Source organism: Rhinoderma darwinii, chromosome 2 (assembly GCF_050947455.1).
Source record: "Rhinoderma darwinii isolate aRhiDar2 chromosome 2, aRhiDar2.hap1, whole genome shotgun sequence".
Lineage (NCBI taxonomy): Eukaryota > Metazoa > Chordata > Amphibia > Anura > Rhinodermatidae > Rhinoderma > Rhinoderma darwinii.
The window spans coordinates 396,411,867-396,438,145 of record NC_134688.1 but is presented as its reverse complement, the minus strand read 5'-3'; the positions used below and the strand labels follow the sequence as shown (position 1 = coordinate 396,438,145).

At 40.5% G+C, this 26,279-nt stretch overlaps 1 protein-coding gene across 3 annotated transcripts in view; it reads left to right on the top strand.

Annotated features, from left to right (window-relative positions):
- Positions 1-26,279, top strand: part of POLA1 (DNA polymerase alpha 1, catalytic subunit) — a 335,037-nt gene that overhangs the window by 195,859 nt on the left and 112,899 nt on the right. The window lies entirely within an intron of this gene.

The following is a 26,279-nucleotide window of genomic DNA, read 5'->3' as shown; positions in this document are numbered from 1 at the left end:
GTTTGTCACCGTTGTGTAAGGTTTCTGTTGTTTTGACGGAATCAATACCGTAGTAGACTGCGCTATTCATTTCGTCAAAACAACGGAGCCCTTAACCCCTATCCGCACTAGAAGTAACTTTGCGTAGTCGCGGGAGGTTACTTCCTGCACGAGGACGTATAGTTACCGAGTTGTTTCCAGTGCACACTGTCGTTGAAAGTGTGCATCGGGAGGTCAGCTGTCGCCGACAGCTGACACTCCACTCTTGCCTGCCAGCGGTCCTTTGCCGCTGATTTTGGCGAATTAACCCCTTAAATGCGGCGATCGGTTGCACTCGCCGCATTTTAGGGGTTTCTAGCATTTCGGCAGACCCCGGTCTGAAATCGCGGGGTTTGCCAATAGTTAGCATGGCAAACGGAAGACAAACAATGGCCTCCGTGTCTGCCATGGACAGAAGCCCATAAGGACCAACCTCCGGCTGGTCCTGATAGGCTTCCTGTCAGAGTGACAGGAAGTCACTGTGTCGTTCACGATGCACACTGTCGGCGACAAGGTGTGCATAGGGAACTGGGAGGTCAGCTGTCCCCAACAGCTGACACTCCAGTGTTGCCGATCGGCGGCTCATCGCCGCTGATTTTGGCAATTAACCCGTTAAATGCAGTGGTTGATTGTGATCGCCGCATTTAGGGGGTTTGTAGCACATCAGCAGCCCCCATGCAATTGTGTGGGTTGCTGATGCTTCTGATGGCATCCGGTGGCCAGGCAACGGCCTCCGGGTCTGCCATGTATGAAAGCCTATGAGGACCAGCCTCTGGCTGGTCCTCGTAGACTTACTATCAGAGTGACTGTGACGTTACCTAGGTAGTGTAATGTATTCTAGCAGCAATCAGAGCTGCAGGTAAAAAAATAAAGTGAAAAAAAAAGTTAATAAAAATGTTTTATAAAAGTGTAAAAATAAAAGTTTTGGTTTCCCTATAATAAGTCATTTATTATAGGAAAAATATGAAAACGTTAAAAAAAAGTACACATTTGTTATCACCGCGTTCGTAACGACCCAAACTATGAAACTATAATGTTCTTTTTTCCGCACGGTAAACAAAATAAACTGAAAACTATTTCAGCATCGCTATTTTTTTGGGTTACCACCCCTCCCAACATATAGAATAAAAAGTGATCAAACAATTGTATTTACCCCAAAATAGTACCATTAAAAACTACAACCCGTCCCGCAAAAAACAAGACCTCCCACAGCTTTTTTTGACTAAAAAATAAAAAAGTTACGGCTCAGAATATGGTGTCTCAGAAAATAAATTATTTTATAGAAACTTAATTTTATTGTGCAAACGCTGAAAAACCTAAAAAAAACTATATACATATGGTATTGCCATAATCGTAACGACCCGCAGAATAAAGTAAAACGTATTGCGCACGGTGAACGCTGTAAGAAATAAAGAATTTAAAATGCCAAAATCGCTGTTTTTTGGTCACCTTCGCTCTAAAAAAGATGTAATAAAAAGGGATCAGGAAGATGTATGTACCAATAAAAGCTACAGCTCGTCCCCCCAAAAATAAGTCCCCAGACTGCTCAATCGACCGGGAACTTTTTTATTTTTCGATGTCAGAATGTGATGATACAAAACAGTTAATTTTTTTAACAAATAGTCTTTTCTTTGTAAAAGTAGTAAAAAAAAAACTTTATAAATTTGGTATCACCGTAATCGTATTAAGACGCAGAATAAAACTAAAGTTGACGTTTTTACCGCACGGTGAAACACTTAAAAACAAAACCCCAAAAACAATGGAGGAATCAGTTTCTTCCAATTTCAGCCCACAAATTATTTTTTTCCCGTTTCCCAGTACATTTTATGGTACTTTAAATGGTGTTAATAGAAACTACAACTCTTCCTGCAAAAAATAAGCCCACACACCGATCTATTGATGGAAAAATAAAAAAATGATGGCTCTTGGAAGGCGGGGAGTGAAAAACGAAAATTAAAAAGGATGAGTCCTGAAAGGGTTAGTTAATTTCTAATAAACATTTATGCCCACATATGGGGTATTGCCGTAATCGGGAGAAATTGCTTTACAAATGCTGTGGTGCTTTTCCTCTTTTATCCCTTGTGAAAATTAAAAAGTTCAACATTTTAGTGGACAAAAATGTTGATCTTCATTTTCACGGCCTAATTCCACTAAATTCTGCAAAAGCACTGTGGGATCAAATTGCTCACTATACCCCTAGAAAAATTCCTTGAGGGGTGTGGTTTCCTCTGTTTTGGTCCCTCCGGGACGTTGCAAACCCGACATGGCACTGAAAATCAATCCAGCAAAATCTGTGCTCCAAAATCCAAAAGGCGCTCCTTCCCTTCTGAGCCCTGCAGTGGGACCAAACAGCATTTTATTACCACATATGGGGTATTGCCATAATCGGGAACAATTGCTTTACAAATGTTAAGGTGCTTTTTCTCCTTTATTCCTTGTAAAAATGAAAAAATTCTATATTTCCACAAGAAAAAAAGGTGATTTTCATCTTCACAGACTAATTCCACTAAATTCTGCAAAAAAAACTGTGGGGTCAAAAGGCTAACTATACCCCTAGAGAGGTGTAGTTTTCAAAATGGGGTCACTTTTGGGGGGTTTTGACTGTTTAGGTACCACAAAACCTCTTCAAACCTGACATGGTACCTAAAATATATTCCTCAAAAAAGGAGGCCCCAAAAAACACTAGGTGGTCCTTTGCTTCAGAGGTCGGTGCTACAGTCCATTAGGGCACTAGGGCCACATGTGGGATATTTCTAAAAACTGCAGAATCTGGGCAATATATATTGAGTTGCCTTTCTCTGGTAAAACATTCTGTTACAGAATTGTTTTTATTACAAATGAATTTCGGCAAAAAAAATGAAATTTGTAAATTTCCCCTCTACTTTGCCTTAATTCCTGTGAAACCCCTAAAAGGTCAAAATACTTTCTGAATGTGGTTTTGAGTACTTTGAGGTGATTTATGGGGACTTTCTAATATAGAAGGCCCTCAAAGCCACTTCAGAACTGAACTGAAAAAATTGCCTTTTGAAACTTTCTTGAAAATATGCTAAAGTTCTAAGCCTTGTAACGTCCTAGAAAAATAAAAGGACGTGAAAAAAAATATGCAAACATAAAGTGGACATATGGGGGATGTTAACTAGTAACTATTTTGTGTGGTATTACTATCTGTTTTGCAAGCAATACATTTAAATTTAGAAAAATGCAAATTTTTGCAAATTTTCACTAAAATTTGACGTTTTTCACAAATAAATTACAATGTGTCATGAGAAAACAATCTCAGAATCTCTTGGATAGGTAAAAGCATTCCAGAGTTATTACCACATAGAGTGACACATGTCAGATTTGAAAAAATCATCTGTGTCCACGAGGCAGGGGTTAAACAACGGTAACAATCGGAAAACATTTGCACCTACAGTTTCCGTTTGTTTTTTTGTATTCCATTCATGGGTTCCCCTGACGGAAAGCACAGACAGATCCCTTGAACGGAGTCCAACACAGATGTGAATGAAGCCTTAGATGTTCTCATACTTCCAGCCATTTAGTGCATCTTCCCAACTGAGTAACTTGTAGAGTTGCTTTATACCTTGCTGAAAGCAGAAACATAACTGCTCTGTACTGGATAGTATTTATTCATACATCCATGTGCTGCAGCTTCTCTTTAAAAAAAATTCTAATATATTTAGCAATGCTTCTAGAGGAGTCTCCATAATACAGTATGCAATAGGTGACAATTTATATTTTTATACAGGACAGTATATATATATATTTCTCTGATTCTGTAATATAGCCTCGTGTATGTATTGTGAAGTTAATGTTTTGTGGTTTACTTTAATTTCTTTCCTATGTGTTTTGGTCATTCTGATGTATGTATATTATAGATTTAAATGGTGTTAGGCATAGATATATGCTTTCAAAGAAGACCTCTCCACTCTCATGACATGTTTTATTTTAGTAAGTATTTGTTTTCCCCATGAAATAACAATTCTGGAGAATATTCTTTTAGGATTCTATGTTGTGCTGTTATATTCCTCTTTGAAATGTATGATTAATGTGGCTTGTCACTACAGTCTACGCTTTCCAATCATTGCTAGGGGTGTCAGACTATGTAGGGACCCGCGCCTTTTACAGAGTATAGTAGCGCCTAGTTGTTGCTGTTTTTTATACATTTTTAAGAGGAATAACAGGACTGGCACAATGCAAAATTGCAAGAAAAAAATCCTCTCAAATTGTTCTTTCATTGGGAGTTCCAGCGTATACAAAAACAGTCCTCTCAGAGCTGACTGTTTCTCCTTAACCCCTTAGTGACCAGCCCATTTTGGGCCCTAATGACCAAGCTATTTTATTCATTTTTCTATAGTCGCATTCAAAGAGCTATAACTTTTTTTTATTTTTTTCGTCTACATAGCTGTATGAGGACTTGTTTTTTGCGGGATTAGTTGTACTTTTTAATAGCACCATTTTAGGGTACATATAATTTTTTTATTAACTTTTTTTGGGAGGATTATAAAAAAAAACCCTGAAAATCCACCATTGTTCTATGCGTTTTTAAATTGACGCCGTTCACTGTGCGGCGTAAATAACATGTTACCTTTATTCTATGGGTCGGTACGATTACGGCGATATCACATATGTAGAGGTTTTTTATGTTTTACAACTTTTGCACAATAAAAACACTTTTGAACTAAAATTATTTGTTTTTGCATCGTCGCTTTCCAAGAGCCGTAACTTTTTTATTTTTCATCAATGTAGTGATTTTTTTTGGGCTTGTCTTCTGCGGGTCGAGACGTAGTTTTGATTGGTACTGTTTTGGGATGCATGGGACGTATTGATTCATTTTTATTATGACTTTTTGGGGGGGGCAATGGAGAAAAATTGCAATTTCGCCATTGTTTTTTGAGTTGTTTTTTTTTATGGTGTTCACCTTGCGGTTTAAATGACATATTAACTTTATTAATGGAGTCCTTACGGTCGCGGCGATACCATATATGTGTACTTCTATTTATTTTCGTATACCAGAGCATTATTGCCTGTCAGTGTAAATCTGACAGGCAATCTATTAGGACGTGCCTCCGGCGCGTCTTAACAGGCATATGTCCAGGGCAGACCTGGGGGCTTTTATCAAGCCCCCGGCTGCCATGACAACCCATCAGAGACTCGCGATTGCATTTGCGGGCCGCCGATCGGTGACAGAGGGAGCTCACTCCCTCTGTAAACAAGTTAAATGCCGCGGTTGCTATTGATGGCGGCATTTAACGGGTTAAACGGCCACGATCTAAGTAAACTTCGATCGCGGGTGTTGGAGCAGGAGCCCAGCTGTCATCAGACAGCGGAGCCCCGGCTCCAGCCTGCACAGGAGACCCGTGCAGGACTTAGACTAGGCTCACGTGAAAAGGCGTCAGCCTAGCCTAAGGCCCCCTTAGTGACGAACGTGAAAAGGCGTATTGGTGGTCACTAAGAGGTTAAGGAAAGGCCAATATGTTGCACATGCTTTACTGATATTGTTTTTTTCATCTAAGTTTATTTAAAACCCTTAATTTTGTAGACTGCTAATTTCCTTTAGCATTTGACATTATGCCATCGAAATGACCAGACCTAGGTCATACTGACTGCAAACTGATAAATGCTGTTTTCTTAGGTCATTATGTTCTTGCGCTTTATCCTTCTTTGGGAAAGTCAACTGAAGTGGAACTGTACCATCGTTGCATTGCTAAATTGTTTACCGATTTCTCAGTTTGTTTTTTTCTATTATAGTTATGAAAACACTCCTTAGTCTTTTTTTTTTTTCTTTACTACAGGATTAGCAGCAGTTTATTTTTAGTTTTTTTTTCGTAAAGAAGTAGTTCTAGGAAATGTTTACAAAACATCTGTCAGTGTTCACTTTTTTTTTTTAAAACTGGGTTTTCCCAAATAACCCCTCCTGCTCTACTCCTTAAATGTATGGCGCTGGTACTTAACTCCCAGCACTGTACATTTACAGCACTGTGATCGCGAGGGCATAACCTCCAACCCGTGGCATTTAAAGGAAACTTTATTCCAGGGCATTTAACACTTGTGATTCCGCAATCAATAGTGATTGCAGCATTCCAAGGGAGGGTGGCTCAGTTTTTAGGAGAAAACCATGGGCCGTACAAAGGCTCTGTGGCTGTCCAGTGTGAATCCTGGTTAAACAGCTGCTGTAGATTTTACATGCTTAGACAGTAATGCATTTGAAGATATATGGTAGGTATTACAATGCAATATAGAAAAGAAAATAGTAAAAAACGCTTATTTTTGTGTATTAAAAAAAATAAAGAAAAAATAAATTAAAAGCCCTCAAAACACATTCAACAAGACTTTGCACAGCAAAAGAGTAAAAAATTATGACTTTACGAATGTGGCGAGGTAAGTACTGAAAAATAATTTGGATCCTGAAGGCCAAAATTAGCCACGTCCTTAAAGGGGTTCTCCCATAATCAATATTTATCACCTATCCACGGAATCCTAAGACCCCGACAATGAGCTTACACTGATTTTCTCTGTGCGCCCCTTATGAATGGAGCGGTACTGCACATTCCCAGCCACAGTTCTATGTAATATTTTTTATGGGGCTGCCGCTCGGCTATGTGGATAGGTGATAAATATTGATTATGGGAAAACCCATTTATGGGATCAAAATCACTGAAGAAGAAAAAACTGAGCGATGAAAGTCAAGTAAAAACCCACATGCTACTACCGCAGTCATTTCCAACCTTATTACCATGGGAAACACCTGAAAAAATGTTTTCACTTCTAGAGCAACCATATTGAATTTTCTACCTCAAAGAAGCTTGGTGTAGGAGTGGATCAAGTGTTTTAGAATTTTATATTCTGGCCAGGATTTGTGGCCTGCTTTACCTGCCCCATACCAATCTTGTTTGGGCAGGCTGAAATCAGTTTGCTGTCTCTACTGCACAAGTGACAGGTCTTTCTGCTGACTCCTGGAGAACCCATAATCAGGTTACCTGGTTGGGAATCACTGCCCTACAGTGTAACATCTGGCCTGTATTGTAAAACAATTATGCTGCCAAAGACCGTATAGGTGAATGTACTTTATTTTGTTGGAATCTGGCCGACTGAATCAAGTGTCCCAACACTCCCTCGATGGCAGTTGTCTGGGAAAAAGAAGGATCGGGCATGTTGGATTTCAACATGCTCAAATCTTTGTTCTCACAGTAGATTTGCCACTTCCAGAGAAATTTGGTAGAAGCCGATTCCCCTCTCCCCACTTTCAAACATGTGCATGATTGTAGAGCATAAATGTATATGGGGTAGGAGGATTAGCTGTTTATTTGGCTGCTAACTATTACAGTGATAAATATGAATAAGCATGTTCTTCCTACAACCCTGTGGTCTGATATTGCTGTGTACATATTGTGTAACGGATAAGTAATTAAAAAACCATAATCTTGTACATTTAGATACCAGTTCACTTGATTGATGCTGTGGCAGTAATTGTTGTTTCTGAGGACTACTATCGGGACAGGTTTTTACAATACCAATTATTTCCAACTAATATCTGGCGATTCCCATCGGCCTTTACTTATGCCAACTGTCCATGGTTTGGCACTTTTGCAAACAATGACTTATGCTGTAATAAATTTCTCTCCGCCTTCCTCTTTTGCTGATATTGATTGAAGATACAATTGAGGAACATATTTAGAACCATTCTTTCTGCAGTAATCATACAAGTCAGTGGGAAGACAAGAAAATTGTATTGAAAGAAAATACTGTAGAGTTTTGTTTTTTTTTGTGTGTGTGTTTCCGCATAGATTATCACTGCCAAAATAATAGCGGATATCTATTCTATTATTCTTCTGTTTTAGTGCCTTATTTCTTAAGGTCTATTTGTTTGTCTAAATGCTTGTGGACATTTGACCAGATGGCAATAATCCCCCCTCCTCCCCTTACTATTAACATTTACTCATTTCATATAAAATCTCTATTTCTATCATAGGAGTTGTTGTGTGCTGTTATTGGGTGACATTGAAACTGTTCAGAATTTCATTTATTGCTCGTCAAGGGGAAAGAGATGGAAAACGTATACACTAAGCCTATAGGACTTCCCGCAGCGCCTATTAATCCTTTATGGATCATTTGAAATGTTTCTAGTTTATTTAAGCTGTGCTGCTTGTATCAGACTGTTCCTGCGAGAATGAGAGAGGAGCTGGGGAAAGAGGAAAGTGATCATGCTTAGAATTTAAAAAAAAACGATCTCACTTTCAGCCAAAAAGCACTTTTATGCTCCATTAGCGTTGAATTTGACCAAACTCTTACATCGCATTAATACAAGGCTTGCTGGGTATACAGAAGTGTTGTTTCAAAGGCAGGCTTGAACTTTACCAAACTGCATATTAAGATTTGCGTGCATGTCTTGCATTTTGTTGCGGTCTTTTCAGATATGTTTTTCAATATCCTTTCTAGTAGTGTTTGGCTATAGGATTTTGTTTGTTCAACTTATAAAAATGGGTCTAAGACGTTAATAAGAATTTGATAAAGAACGGTAGTGAATGTAGGGGATTGTACCAAAAATGTATAGATTAGGAAACTTAGAAAAAGACAGAACCGCAAACACCTAGGGTATCCGAAGTTTTGAATGCTACCTCTGTAATTGCCTAACCCTTTGGAAGAATTCTACAATAAAATGTAATGCTGCTTATGTAGATGAAGGATTTTTTTTTTATCACATACAAGTCACTAAAATTGTTATCTTTAAAGAATTTTCCATATGGCAGAAGCTCGTGCCCCCCACCTGTCAGGAGACTTGAGTTCTCCTAACCCATGTTCTGCCTGCCAAAGTGACCAGCAGCTACGACTTATAGGAGGAGCCGGAATTGAGAGGTGGCTGTTCACGTACATAGCTGATCTCCATTAAAGAGTATGGCTGTTGGGTAGGGGTCGAGTTGCTTTGGCGCTTTCCTTTTAAGATCTTTTATACCACCGTGCAGATATGCCATTTGTGTGTGTTTTATTTATATATAAACTCAAAATATACTCAAGCAGCAACACAGGTAATAGAAGAGACTTGAAAAGTTAGGTTACAGCGATTAATTTATTTCATGCATTGTGCTTCGCTCATTAGATTTTAGCGGTCTTGTTTATTTTGAAAACATTCCTTAAGAGTGAGATATACCTTTTAAAGGCTTCATTCACATCCGCGTTGGGACTCCGTTCATGGGTTCCGTCTGAGATTTTCGTCAGGGGAACCCATGAACGGAATCCAAACGGAAACCACAGGTTGCTGTTTGCATCACCATTGATTTCAATGGTGACGGATCCGGTGCAAATGGTTTTGATGTAATCCACACCGTAGTCGACTGCGCTATTCATTCCGTCAATACTACGGAACCCTTAAACAATGGTGACAAACGGAAACCATTTGCACTGGATCCGTCACCATTGAAATCACTGTGGTTTCCGTTTGTTTGTTTGTTTGGACTCCGTTAATGTGTTCCCCTGACGAAAAGCTCAGATGGAACCCATGAACGGAGTCCCAACGCAGATGTGAACGAAGCCTAAGAGTAAAGCATATGCCCATCTTTGAACGCGGTGCTACGGTATGTATATATAAATTGACAGATATATAGATAGAGATGTGTGTATGTTTGTATAATCTACTGTAATATTTAAGCATTTTTTCTAAATGTGTGTTACATCAATTTGCATTGCAATGAGTATCATTCACAAATCTCCCTTTTCAGTATCAATATAGAGTGCACCCTGATGAATTGCTTTCTAGATAGTGTGTTCTTGATACAGGCATTGTGTAGTAATGTGCTTTAAGAAAAACATGTCCAGAATGCAGTGCAACTGAGACCTTTGCGTTAAATATGGGCTAAGAAACCAGGGTTGGCTGTCAATTCAATGTTATCTAGTTTCTGTAACGGCCAGCAGAATTCTGGGCCGTAAGTCACATTGCAACTCGCAACCAATTCAAGATGAATTAAACTAAAGTAAATGCAAAGTTACTGAACTATTTTTGTGGGTTATGTACAGACTAAAATGATCTCCAGTTAGAAAGATCTATCCACATTGCCATTGCTGATTGTTTAGGTTTACCATTTTCTGGAGAAATGTAAAAATAGTTTTGCAGTGATTTACTTTGTGTTTTATACCTAAGCATTTCTATACTATTTATTAATCTGTGCAGCTATCCTTCACTCCTAATGCCAGCAATGAAATAATAAGGACCAGTCTAAAATACAGTTTAATGACCAGAGAAAATGTCACATTTTTCTATGCGCTACTTCAGATGATTTTGCAGGTTAATTAGGTATATCTTTGAATTTTACATTCTTTTTGAAGGATAAATAGGGCTTTGTTTTAATGGTATATGTCAGTTTGCGTATTTTATTTTATTTTTTTGTAAAGTAGAATAAATGTGAACACTTTTTTTTTCAAAAATCACACACCCTATGGACTATGGATAACATGAATTTAATTTCACATTCTGCTACTGCTCCCATATATGAGGATTCCCAATATGTGTGCTTTATTTACTGTCCTGCATGTGCCTGAGCCTGTTAGAAAACTAGGCCATTTTTAGCTTTTGTGGGCCACCAATTTCACAGCGGTTTTCTTTTTTTTCTTTGTTGCAAAATGAGCCATTTTATTCATGCATTTCTTTTTTATTATATATGCAGTACAGGCTATGGGTAAAGTTTGACATCATTTCAAATTCTACTACTTCTCCCGTACATGGGGATTCCCAATATGTGTCTTGTTTATCACACAGAGATGTAGGAGGGCCTACAATAGAACAAACGTAATTCACAAACTACGGCTTTTTTCAAAACTCATTTTGCAAAACTCAGCTGAGTCTTTAACATTTTCAAAATACCTTCTTGTGAAACGTAGATCCCCAAAGTGTATATCTACGGGAATAATAAGAATTTGGTTTTTGTTTAACATAAGAAATTGCAGGGTTTACAAATAAAGAGTCTTTCCGACAGTCGAATTTTAGAAGACATGTAAATATCCCCTACCCATTCCCTTTCCCACCCTGGAGTAAAATAAGTGAAAAAAATGAAATGTAAGAAGTACAAATACACTTTTTTGACTGGAAAAAATTCTAATAATTGGGAACAGTATGATCTTTCTTAAAACATAGATAATTGCACAGGCCTGGTTGTGAGGGACATGAAAGACCAAAGTATCGGGAATCCTTGCGTTGCCCATGTTTGCTGCAGATGAGGCACCTTTTTCTGGTGGTTACTCCTTGTTGATTTGTTGGGAATGGGACTGATTGAATCCCTTTTAGTTAATCAGTTTAGTCTCACATTTGTAGATCAGGACACCTGACAATGACCCCAGTCTGAGTCAATAGTTTCCTTCTATAAATTCTAATCAGTCTCTGCCTCTTTTTTTTTTTAAAGTACATAAGCGTTGTGGATTGTCACCTGTGAAAAAATACATGGCCACTTTTTTGTACCAGGTTTTTGTCTTCTGATTTTTCTGAATAGGGTTGTAATACCTGGTCGCAATGTACCCCCCTCCCAAGTACTTGTTAATTTTGGACACGCTCACTGGCTAATGCTTGCCTGATGATGCCTCACTTTCCCTCTCTGCCACTGTTGCTGTGGGATTAATTGTGCTTAACACTTATACATCTTTGCGGTCTCTCTGCTTGACCACCATCATTTCCTCACAAAGTACAGGACTCCCCCTTTTCCATGTGCTTTCCCACTAATTGCTGTGGATAACCAACTTTTTTTTGGGCGCATTTGATCGATCCTGCCCTTCATAAATTCTGAAGGCGGTAGTAAATGTCGACCCGCTTTAGGGGCTCTGTCACCACATTATAAGTGCCCTATCTCCTACATAACAAGATGGGCGCTATAATGTAGGTGACAGCAGTGCTTTTTATTTTAAAAAAACTATCTGTTTTCACCACTTTATTAGCGATTTTAGATTTATGCTAATGAGTTGCTTAATGCCCAAGTAGGCATATTTTTACTTTAGACCAAGTGGGCGTTGTACAGGGGAGTGTATGACGCTGACCAATCAGCCTTAAGCACTCCGCTCCATTCATTTAGTCAGCGCATAGGGACCCTTTTAGATCACTATGTGCTGCCTTATACTAACACATTAACGATACTGAAGTGTTTAGACAGTGAATAGACATTCCACGGGATATCTATTCACAATCTCTGCACTTCGTTACTCTTTCTGTGGTACTTACAGCAGAACAAGCGTAATCTCGCGAGATTACGCTGTAGATAACCGGTTCCAACGAGATTACGCTTGCTCTGCTGTAACTACCACAGAAACAGTAACGAAGTGCAGAGATTGTGAATAGACATCCCGTGGAATGTCTATTCACTGTCTAAACACTTCAGTATCGTTAATGTGTTAGTATAAGACAGCACATAGCGATCTAAAAGGGTCCCTATGCGCTGACTAAATGAATGGAGAGGAGTGCATGACGCTGATTGGTAGGACTTCAAAAACGCCAGAAAAAATAAGTGTACAAAATGACCCTAAATAAAAAATGCCACCAAAACCTCATGGTACATTTAAAAAACGCTAGCATTTTTACAGGCAGTTTAATTTACCAAAAAAAACCCTGTGTGAAGGAGGCCTAAGGCCCCATGCACACGAACTTATTTTTGCGGCTGCAAATCTGCGGGTGAATTGTGGCCCCATTCATTTCAATGGGCTCCATTCATTTCAATGGGCCCATGCACAAGACCATGGTTTCCACGGTCCGTGCATTGCCTGGGAGCCTGGACCGCAAAAAGATAGCACATGTCTTATTACCACCGGATTTTGCGGTCCAGGCTCGTTGAAGTGAATGCACACGGCAATGTGCACAGCCCGTGTTTTGCGGCGGCCGCGGGTGACCCTCTGCGGCAGTCCAAGCCGCAAAACACGGCCCGTGCACACCGCTACGGTCGTGTGCATGAGGCCTATGTCTGCAACCTGATCGAGCAGTAACACAAAAATCCCTGATATTTAATTTGTGTGTGTGCCTTTGTTGTTGGCAATAAGCGCTGTTTTGATGGAATACTTTTTGTGTGTGTATGTATATGTATGTATATATATATATATTAATTGTCATTTTTCTTTCCATTCTGAAGTATTAAATAATTCAATTATGCAGAATGCCCGAGATGATTTAACCAGCAGTATGTCCAGATATCAGAGTATATCATTATGTTGGGTACTGCAGGCGGTAGCACTTGTCACTCGGCATTCTGTTAACAAAGTGTGGAATTGATTGTACTTTCTATAAGCTTATATGCCATTGGCCAAATTATTTTTTCTCCCGCAGCACAGGGAGCTTTCAATATTCTAGGTATTGAGGTAGAGTGAGATTATGACACCTCACATTTTTGCTTTAGCTCTTTCGCATCTTACCTAGCTTGTGTGGTTAACCTTTGATGGATTTCTTTTCTCACATATTTCAGTGGTTAGACAAATCAGTCATGCAAGCTGAAGGTTAATGTCATTTCTAAATAGCTGTCAATGTAATAAGTGTTTTCTCCCAGGGGAAGCATGTTTTATCGGAGGTATGAAGCGAGAAATGACAGAAACTTTATTATTTAGATACTATCAGTTGGGCAGTGACTGGCAAATGAAAACTTGCTTTGGGTGGTTTTTATTCCCCTCCCTGGTTTTGCTTACACTGCTTTCAAGCTCAGCCTGTTAATATGTAAAGTGTTGGCAACTCTTTAAAATGTTAAATGCTATCGAAGGGTTTCTTTCCTTGTCCTTCGTTGCTTACCCTTCCTAGGCAAATGTTGCTTTTTTCATTGAGATATTTATCCCCCTGCTGCTATGTAAACTTGTTTAAATTGACCACAAGTCTGGTCATGAGTGAGAAAAAACTTTAATTCAGCAATTGTAATGCCGGGGTAGGGAGACAGACAGTTGAGCTCTAATCTACCCGCCACTCAGTCCCTGCCTACTTGCAACGGCCCGTCCTAGGCGACGGTCCCTACGCTCAATAAGTGCACGACAGACAAACAGACAAGGGTACACAGAAGCTAGGGAAATGGGGCAATTGCCCACTGCAGCACCGTGAGCAACAAGAGTAGTGAACGAGCAGAGTCAAACCAGGAGTGTACGAGGTACCAAACGCAGAGCAGGAGAGTAGTGAACGAGTCGAGTCAAACCAGGAGTGTACGAGGTACCAAACACAGAGCAGGAGAGTAGTCAGTAAGCCAGGGTCAAAATGAAGCAGAGGACAAATAGTTCAAGCAGCAGCAGAGCCAGGAAACAGGCAGAATCACAGGCACTGGAGGAGCAGGAAGTGAAGGTATAAATAGACAGAGGGCGGGAGCTAGCTCCGTCTGGCCAGGCTGTGATAGGCTCTCCCACTCCTAAGCCTCCCAGCCTGACTGGTAGAAGATGGAGTCACTCTCACAGACTTAGGAGCAGGTGCAGACTGATTACCCACGGGCGTCGACACAGAAGCTGTGTCTGGCAGATCCTTTACAGCAATGTCATAGAAATCTCTTATCTAACCTGGTCTCCATTAGAAGCAGTAGGGGGAGATTTCTTAATCCAGAACTGCCATAGACAAAGCAGCATAAGCCCCTTTTCTTGGTTTCCAAACCGGTGGATAAAGAGGGTAGGATGACAAAAAGTAATTCTTTTTTTTTTTTTGGAGGTCTCTATTATAAGTGATATGTAATTACAATTTATATATAGATGTAATCTACAGAAAGTTGAGTGACTGTACATTTAAAAAAAGTTAATTACTTGACATTTCAAATGTTTGTACGTTCTTGTCCGTGTCGTTGGAGACACAGATGACCTTGGGACCCACCAGCTAGAAGGGAATGCACGGTTGACTTGTTCTTCCTGTTACCCCAATAAGAGAAGGCACAACAGCACTTCATAAGCTCAATCTGGTCTGCCCTGCCTCCAGAAGAAAAGGGAGGCACAGTGGAGCCTCTACTTCCCATTGACTGGCCAGTGACTTTCCCTTAACTCTCTTACCAGCACTCCCTCCCTCATCAAGGAGAGGCATGCCGAAGTAGTGATCCTGCTGGATGCCTAATTCTTTGACAAGAAAGATTTCTCTCAGGATTGTCAAGTATATAGGTGAGTATGGGCACCCACTTCAACCCTGCAAACTACCGCCAGCAACAGTTAGCAGCAACTGAGAATTGTTGAGGCTGGCCTTCGGGCCCTTCAGTGTGTGCCCTCCTTACTTCCTGGTCTGGCTCCCCTCTCTTTCCACGTACCTGCCAGGTACTAATCATCTGGGAAGGGAGAGGAGTGCATCTGATTGCTCCATTCTCACTTGTGGGACCTGATGCCTGGCCTGATTCTCCTGCGAAGGACATTGTCACGGCATGTGCATCGCTAGCTGGCCAGTCAGGACCATACACCATTCTGTCTGTGCGCTGGCATCTCTTTCTTGCAGGCCCTTCAAAATTAGTCTCCGACTTCTCTGAATGGTAGGCCAGAATGATGGCAAGACAGGGCTTTAGCCAGCCATCGAATCAGCAAGCAGCACACGTTTTTTCCTCCACGCATGTTGGATGCATGGAAGGCAGCACAACTTCTTTCTCCTCCTTCTGCACATGGGTCAGTCGCGGGAGTAAGAATACCGGCTTCTGAGGATCTTTTTCTGGCTTCCAGATCAGATAGGTAGGCTTTGTCACTGGTTGCCCCCCAAGCCCTACACCCCTGCAGCCTCCGCTTCCATATAAGCACGTGGCACTTACCTTTTAGTCCAGCAGTAATCCACCAAAAGATTTTTTATAAGCCCCTCTACCCTCAGAGAAGTAATTGTGTGACAAACGTTTCAGAACCCAGAGGTAAAGCCCCTAAGCAGGGAACGGTCATAATTACTAAATTTGCCTGCACCCGTTATAATATTAATTTTGTGTGGCCTGTCTGCACCAAATGCCTGGGGCTAAGACAGCGTGTCAATGAAGCATGTTGCCATCCGCTCATCTCCCACTGGGTCCTGAACCGGAGTGGGCCCACACTCTATCATTGGCAATGTCAGACCTCTCTAGGGCATCCAGATCCGTAGCGGATATGTTGGGCCAGTTGTCACTACAGACTCAGCCCTGTCCTTCAAACAGCATGGAATCCCCTTCCACAGAACCGGTGCGCAGCAGACCATGTAAATGGGCAAAATGTAGTCAGTCTCCGCAACATTCTGTTTCCCTGCTCCCGTTGGCTTCCTCTTCTACCCATGGGACATTTTTTTTTTCAAGAATGAGGATTGTTCTGAGAGTGTGGTTTCTGACACAGTTTTAGCTATGGACAAGGGGCAGCCATTTAAACTCCTCTATGATCGCCAGCCTTATATCTGCGATTAAGGATATTTTGATTATAATCAGGAACCTTCCTGCTCCCAAGAGGGTTTTCCTTCTGGCGACCTAGGCTTCTCTAAATTTTTTCCAAGCTCTCTCAAGTGGAATTTTCCAGATAGGTATTTCGCAAATCCAAAACGTATTTCTTATGTATTCATTCCCAGTCAAGTCTGTGAAAAGGTGGTCCTCTTCACCGGCCCCGGCTTTATACTCCCCAGTCTCGCACCTGGCCAGACACACCACCCTCCCTTTGGCAGACGCGTCTTCATTCCAGTATACACTTGACCAGAAAATGTAACCCTTTGCCAAATCTTCCGGTATTTGCCTCCTCTTGAGTGAGCAGAGCCGCTACAGAATGGATATTCTGAAAATTATTCTGCCAAGTCAGGCCCCCTTGAGGAATTGGCTGAAAATGAGCAACAGATCTCTCCCACAGGAAAATACATTTGTTATTCTCTACTGGTTGCATCCAGATTACTGGCTTCCTCAACTTTTTCTATAGACATTCGCTGTACGCTTTGGCTCAAATGCTGACCAGCCAATGCAGCCTCTTAAAGAGTCCTATTGGCTCTTTCCTTTGCAGGATCTCGCCGCTTGGGCAACATTATTACTGAGACCATTGTTGGCAAGAGCTCTCACTTGCCCCAGAGCAGGTCTGCTTCCTTCACCCCCCTAGAAAGGGTAGGACTCAATTTTGTACCTTTTTATCACTTTTCAAGCCCACAATCCTCTTATCAGAAGCAAAACGCACAGGATTAACGATAGAAACCTTCTTTTAAGCCGCGTCCCTCCTGGTGCACCAGGCTCCCAAATAAACGGGCTACACAAGATCAAATTCTCTTCTATGTCCTCGATTCGTTTCCTTCGGTCAGTATCCCTGCAATGCTCTTCCAAAACTTTAGCCTTCCTTTTCATGGTTAAGACTTACTTTATTTTTATTCAAATATTTTAATGGTCCCAAAAAAGGATGGAACTATACGCTGTGGTTTGAGAGTTTTTCCAGCATCCAAGGCCTAAGGGTATATTCAAAAGTGCAGTGTTTGGTTCATATTTTGATTGTGTATATATACAACCTGCCAAATTATTATTTTTTTATTTTTTTTTACAATCTTTGATGTTCTGTCCATCCTAAAAATTTGTATATTGTGTAGAACCAAGTTCAATCTATATTCTAAAGCAACTTGTAGCTGTCGGTGTTCTGGGAGTGTTCGTTTCCAAACAACTAGAGAGTCACAAGCTGGGCATTACTGCTCTAAAACACACTTACTAAAATTGTATTCGCTCCTAGAATTCAGATGTCTTAGGCTATTTTCACACACAGTGTAATTGCTGCAGATTTTCAGTCTGTACTTGAAAGTAGGAAATACAAAGCGTATTACAGTAGCAGCATTCATCCACTCACTTTGGAAAATTTCTGTAAAGAAATTGACCTGCGGTTCATATTTTTATTCCGCAGTGTGTCAATTTATAAGGCGCTATGGTTGCAGATTTCCCCCATTGAGTTGACTGGGAAGGGACAAATCTACAAAAAATGACAAATTTTGCATTTCTTTTCTGCGGAATTACTGCATTTCTGCAGAGAAAATCGCAACTACAAGAAAAAATTTTTATTCAACTTTAAGTAAAAAGACTATATTCGCCTCCCCTGGCGCTTCCATAACTTATCTAGTCACAGGTTGCAGTTTCACATGGGATGAAACGTCAACCAAGGAGGTATTTTTAAATCTCCTATCTTCTCTGCAGTGACATCCGTCCGAAAGTCTGAACGCTATTTGCTGCAGACTTTCGGACAGAATTCCCAGCGTAATCTATGTCGGCTTTGCTGCAAAGCGGAAAATACGACCAGTGTGAACATACTATTAGGCAAGTGTTCATGGCCCTAAAAAGACAACTAAAAGTTAACACGTATCATAAATACTGCGGATCTTCCGGATCTTTTTGTTGCGGAAAATCCGCATCATAATACAGTAGCAGTGGAGTGGATGAGATTTGAACAGGCTGCGAAAGTGATAAGCCAAAAGAAACGTGCAAATTTACCTGCGGTGCGGTCTGTCAATTGTATTTGCATAATCGCTGCTTTTTTTTGTTGCGGGCTTTCCCCCATTGAATTCAATGGGAGGTAAAACCCGCAACAAATAGCAGATGTTGCGATTTTTGTGGCAGCAAAAGCTGCAATTCCCCCACAAAAAAACGCAACTCAAAAAAATGTTTACTATTTTTTATACTTGCCCAGAATTCTGTGCTTCTTCATCCAGGCCAGCCTCTTGGGAAGACGTTTCCTACCATGTGACCGCTGCAGCGGTCACCTGAGATGAAACGTCTTCCCAGGCTGCAAGACATCAGAGGGTAAGTATGTGTTTTGGGGGGGTTTTTTTTTTTGCTTCTGTTTAATTGCGCAAACATTCCGGCCAAAAAACCGCACCACAATTTAGTGCGGTTTTTCGTCTGGAATTCCTTGCGGCCGAGCGGATGATCTGTGTACGTTTACGCAGCATATCCGCCCTGTGTGAACTTACCCAAGTAGCTGCTACTTTTTTTTTTTTTTAATTCAACTTATAAATGTTTGTCAAATCACAGTAGGACATAGAGCTAAATAATATACAGTCTTTCAAATAAAACCGTACTGTAACACTATACAGTCCAGGCATTCGGATCTCACCCTTAATCTCTCTCCACTTGTCCTTAAGCAGGACCAGGATCTTTGTATGTCTGTCCTCTAGACTTTGTATAATGTTTCAGAGGTTAGAAGTGTATTAAGCAGTTAGCAGTTTACTTCCTTCACTGGTTTAATCCTAGATAATTCATATGCTCAGCTGGCGGGTGGAGATTCTTGTCACACCTTCTGAGAGCTCCATACATTCAGTGTCTTGGCCCAACCATAAAGATGACAGAAAGCTTGTCCCACAAATGTGAGAAGGAAGTATGCGTATTAGTCCGCCTGTTGTTTTGGTTCCCATGTGATCATGTATCATCAGGCTTTTTGCCTGGTGAATGACTTGTACCAGTAGTTGCTCTGGGTCTTTTTTTTTTTTTTTTTGTGCATCTCAAATCTCCTTTGAAGTATTTGAGGTGTAGTCTAGAGCTTAGTTTTAACTTCTAGCATTTGGCTTGACTGACATTTTACTGTTTTGGTTTTTATACTAAAGCATGCAGCATGCAAGGCCATGTTTCTATGGGGAATTTTCTATCACGATACCACATGTACAAAATTTCGTTTTTCAGGTATGTTGGGAGTAGTCCCTGACTCTGATTTGCTTATAGCCCCCTATCCACCCAGCGCTTGGCAGAAGAGTGTCCTTTTGGCATACCACATACCGTGCGGTTTTACATTGGGAATCAATAGCTGACGTATGCCATACATTGGCACATGTCAGAGACGTACCTCGTGGAATACTCCCGACGTATACCACCGATGCGCCTAAAAAACTGTGAGCTGAGCCTAACATGGGATTTTTCCTTTCCTGTTTTTTATGTGTACTAGTACATTTGTCTGCTGAGGTAAACTACTGCAGCAATGAGTCCTCCTTAGGTGATAGTCCCACACATGTCTGGTCATTCCGTTTTAACAGGAATAGAACAAAATTTTGCTATGCTGTGTGCACAGACCTGTAAGATAACACATGAGCGTGCCTACAGGTCTTTGTTACACTAGGAAATAATATCTCTGTATGCTATGCCTCCGTGTAAAATACATTACAGGCCGATAGCAGGCTATGGGTGCCATGTAATACAGATCCCAAATACGGGTGTGTGCATGAGGCCTGCATTGAAGTTGATTTGTACGGGTATCATTTTGGTCACATTAATAATCTGTGATGTTATATAAATGAAATAATATTTTCGATTAGTGTTGTCTACAATACAGACTGGGTTCACTTTTTTTATATTCCATTACAATATGTACAGTTATAAAAGTATTATCGATACCATTACAATGTGACCTGCATCTCTGTTCATATATCTGAAATTAATCTTTAACATAGGTGTTTATAAAAACTAGTACAGAGTTCATCTGTATTTGTTCATATCTATGTTGTTAGAACACAAGTGCTTGTGAACATATGCACCTGTGGACATATGGTGCTTTAAGGAGTTTAATGTAGTCTCACCTAAAATAGGCTAGACACGAATACCAGTCGTATTTCCCGATGGCTTCAGATTCTTGGCATTGCTTGTAGGTTACAAATCTTGTTTTAAATCGAATTACCGATATGTTATTTTGGTTTTGAGAATGCTGTTGAGTGTAAACTCATGTAATCCTGTTGTACACTACAGCTATTTAAGGTATAAGAAACTGGGGACCAATAGTTTTAATAAATGTTAGGCATAAGTAGATTCCGCCTTTCTGATTACATTTTTTTATGTATTTTATTTCTTTTTCAATGTTGGATAGTTGGACATGAACTGGGGAAAAGAAAACATTTGTGTCATGGCTTCCGTTTACAACTGCAATTCCATATCTAGTTTCAAAATCGATAACCACGGATCCTGATGGACTCTATTAACTTATAATGGGGTCTGTTGGGAATTAAGTATTTTTAACAGCAAGAGCTGCAGACTATGCTGTTGCGATAAAAAAAATAAAAATTAAGACAAGATACTGTATAGTGAAAGCATTACCGTTTTCTTTGTTATGAAGGCATTATTCACAGCTCAAGTTGTTTTGACCCTCTGTGAACCTTATCTTCTTGCTGCCATGATGTCCGCAGTTGTTGCAGAATATGGACAACTCAGTGCTTCTTTTAGCAACTGCAACTTTTCTGTGATTCAAAACTATGTCCAGAATTAGAAATATATGGCTCATTTCTTCTGAAAACCTCCCGACTCCTGACCACAGGTTGTGTCTGGTATTGCAGCTCAGCTCAATAGAAGTGTATTTTGGCTGAGCTGCAATACCACACACAACCTGTGGTCAGGTGTGGTGCTATTTTTGGAAGAAAGCAGCCATGTTTTTCTAATCCTGGATGACCCCTTTAATAACCAAAGTATCTAATAAGTGTGGTTAGTATATGGAGCCAATTGTAAAGTGGAGTAGATTTATTAAAAAAACACACAACAGAATCCGGAAAGCATGAGACAAGAGACATTAGGAGTGAACTATTGGTACAGTATGTGATCCATGGTCATTCAGAACAATTACATAGTCAGTGCAGGATGCTTCTTGTCACTTTTTTTTTAATACCGCCGTTCTTCTCACTTTTTTTTTTTTTTTTAAATACAGCTTAACCTCTTAAAGAGGCTCTGTCACCAGATTTTGCAACCCCTATCTGCTATTGCAGCAGATAGGCGCTGCAATGTAGATTACAGTAACGTTTTTATTTTTAAAAAACGAGCATTTTTGGCCAAGTTATGACCATTTTTGTATTTATGCAAATGAGGCTTGCAAAAGTACAACTGGGCGTGTTGAAAAGTAAAAGTACAAGTGGGCGTGTATTATGTGCGTACATCGGGGCGTGTTTACTACTTTTACTAGCTGGGCGTTCTGACGAGAAGTATCATCCACTTCTCTTCAGAACGCCCAGCTTCTGGCAGTGCAGACACAGCCGTGTTCTCGAGAGATCACGCTGTGACGTCACTTCCCCAGGTCCTGCATCGTGTCAGACGAGCGAGGACATATCGGCACCAGAGGCTACAGATGATTCTGCAGCAGCATCGGCGTTTGCAGGTAAATCTATGTAGCTACTTACCTGCAAACGCTGATGCTGCTGCAGAATCAACTGTAGCCTCTGGTGCCGATGTGGCCGACACGATGCAGGACCTGTGAGTGACGTCACAGATCTGCACTGCCAGAAGCTGGGCGTTCTGAAGAGAAGTGGATGATACTTCTTATCAGAACGCCCAGCTAGTAAAAGTAGTAAACACGCCCCGATGTACGCACATAATACACGCCCAGTTGTACTTTTACTTTTCAACACGCCCAGTTGTACTTTTGCAAGCCTCATTTCCATAAATACAAAAATGGCCATAACTTGGCCAAAAATGCTCGTTTTTTTAAAAATAAAAACGTTACTGTAATCTACATTGCAGCGCCTATCTGCTGCAATAGCAGATAGGGGTTGCAAAATCTGGTGACAGAGCCTCTTTAAGGACGCAGCCTAGTTTTGGCCTTAAGGCTCAGAGCCCATTTTTCAAATCTGACATATTTCACTTTATGTGGTAATAACGTCGGAATGCTTAAACCTATCCAAGCGATTCTGAGGTTGTTTTCTCGTGACACATTGGGCTTGATGTTCGTGGTAAAATTTGGTCGATATATTCCGTGTTTATTGGTGAAAATGTGCAAAATTTAGAGAAAATTTTGAAAAAATAGAATTTTTCAGAATTTAAATGCATCTGCTTGTAAAACAGACGGTTATACCGCCCAAAATAGTTACTAGTTCACATTTCCCATATGTCTACTTTAGATTGGCATCATTTTTTGAACGTTCTTTTATTTTTCTTGGACGTTACAAGGCTTAGAACATAAACAGCAATTTCTCATATTTTTAAGAAAATTTCAAAAGCCCTTTTTTTAAGGTACCTCTTGAGTTCTGAAGTGGCTTTGAGGGGCCTATGTATTAGAAACCCTGATAAAACACCCCATTTTAAAAACCACACCCCTCAAAGTATTCAAAACCGCATTTAGAAAGTTTAACCCTTCAGGCATTTCACAGGAATTAAAGCAAAGTGGAGGTGAAATTTGCAAATTTCATTTTTCTTGCTGAATTTCAATTGTATTCAATTTTTTCCTGTAACACAGAAGGTTTTACCAGAGAAACACTACTAAATATGTATTGTCCAGATTCTGCAGTTTTTAGAAATGTCCCACATGTGGCTCTACTGCGCTCCTGGAATAAAACACAAGCCCTAGAAGCAAAGAAGCACCTAGTGCATTTTGAGGCCTCTTTTTTTATTAGAATATATTTTAGGCAGCATGCCAGGTTTGAAAAGGTGTTGAGGTGCCAAAACAGTAGGAATCCCCCAATAATGACCCCATTTTGGAAACTACACCCCTCAAGGAATTCATTTATGGTTGTTGTTACCATTTTGACCGCACAGTTTTTTCACAGCACGTATTTGAATTGGGCTGTGAAATGAAAAAATTGTAATTTTTCCCAATAAAATGTCATTTGTGATCAAAATTTCTTATTTTCACCGGGAACAAAATACCCCATTTTGTTGCCCAATTTGTCCTTAGTGCGGCAATACCCCATTTGTGGTGATAAACTGCCGTTTGGGCCCATGGGAGGGCTCAGAAGGAAAGGAGCGCTATATGTTTGTTGGAGTCCAAATTTTGCTGGATTGGTTTTCGGGTGCCATGTCGCATTTGCAGAGAGGTATCAAAGCAATGGAAACCCACCACAAGTGGCCCCATTTTGGAAACTACACCCCTCAAGGAATTCAAATATGGTTGTTGTTAAAATTTTGACGGCACAGTTTTTTCACAGCACCTATTTGAATTGGGCTGTGAAATGAAAAAAATGTCATTTTTTCCAATAAGATGTCATTTTTTTATCAAAATTTCTAATTTTCACAGGGAATAAAATACCCGATTTTGTTGCCCAATTTCTTCTGAGTGCAGCAATACCCCATTTGTGGCGATAAACTGCCGTTTGGGCCCATGGGAGGCCTCACAAGGGAAGGAGCGCTGTGTGTTCTTTGGAGTGCAGATTTTGCTGGTTTGGTTTTCGGGTGCCATGTTGCATTTGCAGAGCCCCAGAGGTATCAAAGCAATGGAACCCCACCAGAAGTGACACCATTTTGGAAACGACACCCCTCAAGGAATTCATTTATAGGTGTTGTGACCATTTTGACCCCATAGTTTTTTCACAGAACTTATTTGAATTGGGCTGGGAATTAAAACAAAATTATTTTTTTCAAATAATATGTAGTTTTGGCTGAAAATTTCTTATTTTCACAAGAAACAAAATACCCCATTCTGTTGCGCAATTTGTTCACCCATTTGTGGTGATAAACTGCCGTTTGGGCCCTTGGGAGGGCTCAGAAGGAAAAGACCACCATTTGGCCTACTGGGGATTTTCTAGTGCGAAGTCATGTATGCAGAAGCCCCTGAGGTACCAGTACAGTTGAAACCCGCAAGAAGTGACCCCGTTTTAAAAACTACACCCTTAAGGCATTCCTCTAGAGGTGTAGTGAGCATTTTGACCGGAGACCTACACCCCATAAACTGTAATGTGGGTTCTCCCGGGTATGGCAATACCCTACATGTGGCTGTTATCAGCTGCCTGGACACACAGCAGGGCTCAGAGGGGAAAGACGAGGGGGGATAAGCTGTGCGGAGTGCATCAGGGTAAGTAAAATTGGGGTAAATTATAAACCAAGGGCTGTATGATAAATTTTAAAACACTCTTTCATACAGAGCTCTGGTTATTCGGGACACGTGTCACATTGACATATTGTGTCATCCCTTATCGCCCTCTTATAGCAGACTTTGCACCTCTTTTGACTTTTTCCCTTCTTGCCAGTTTGGGGAACTTCTCCTGGAAAGTGTTGCAGCCCTGGTACGATGCGTGTGGCCCCGCTTCCAGAAGTACTGGGTGCCCCCCCTTTTTGGTCCCTAAAGATTAGGTTCTTGATAATCACCTCTTGAAATTCCAGGAAAGTTCCCCTCTGGCCTGCACATCGATGTAGCACGTACGCATTGTACAATGCCATCTGTATGATGTGCACGGCCAGCTTCTTATACCACACCGCATGGCGCTGTAGGGCTTCAGGACTTGATCTGACAAGTCCATCTCTCCCATGTAACTATTGTAGTCCAGGATGCAGTCTGGTTTGGGGGTGGCCTTTCCTTCATATATCCTAAATCTGTAGGTATACCCTGATGCACTCTCACAGCTTATACATCTTCACGCCATACCTTGCCCTCTTACTCGCGGAATTGAACCCTCCCTTTAAAATGTACCAGGGACTCATCAATAGAAATACACTTCTCGGGGGTGTATGCTTGGGAAAACCGGGCACTGAAACGGTCTAATAGGGGTCTCCGTTTATACAAACGGTCAAAACTGGGGTAATCTCGGGGTGGGCATGGCTCATTATCAGTATAATGTAAGAAGCGAAGTATTGCCAAATTAATTTATTTATGTTTTTTAGGTTATAGTTCAGTTCTGAAGTTGCTTTGAGAGGCCCATATATTAGAAACCCCTATCAAACAGCCCATTTTAGAAACTAGACACCTCAAAGTATTCACAACAGCATTTAGAAAGTTTATGAACCCTTTAGGTGTTTCACAGGAATTTAGAGCAAAGTAGAGGTGAAATTTACATTTATATATTTTTTGTCAGAAAATCCTCTTTATACCATTTTTTTTATAACACAAAAGGATTTATCAGAGAAACGCAACTTAATACGTATTGCCCAGATTCTGCAGTTTTGAGAAATATCCCACATGTGGCCCTAGTGCGGTAATGGACTGAAGCACCGGCCTCCGAAGCAAAGGAGCAACTAGTGGATTTTGAGGCCTCTTTTTTATTAGGCACCATGTCCGGTTTGAAGAGGTCTTGTGGTGCCAAAACATTGGAAACCCCCCAAAAGTGACCCCAATTTGGAAACTAGACCCCTTGAGGAATTAATTGTAGTTTTCTTGGGGTGCATGCGGCTTTTTGATCAGTTTTTATTCTATTTTTAGGTGGCGTGGTGACTAAAAAACAGCAATTCTACTATTGTTTTTTTATTCTATTTTTTTTTACAGCGTTCACCGTGCGCAATAAATTACATATTCACTTTATTCTGCGGTGCGATACGATTACGGCGATACCAGATGTTTATAGTTTTTTTTATGTCTTATGGCGTTTGCACAATAAAATACGTTTTGTAAAAAATCATTCACTTTTTGTGTTACCATATTCTAAGAGCCATAACGTTTTTATTTTTCAATCAATAAAGCTGTGCGAGGACTTATTTTTTGCGTAACGAACTGTAGTTTCGATCAGTACCATTTTTAGGTACATGCGACTTTTTGAT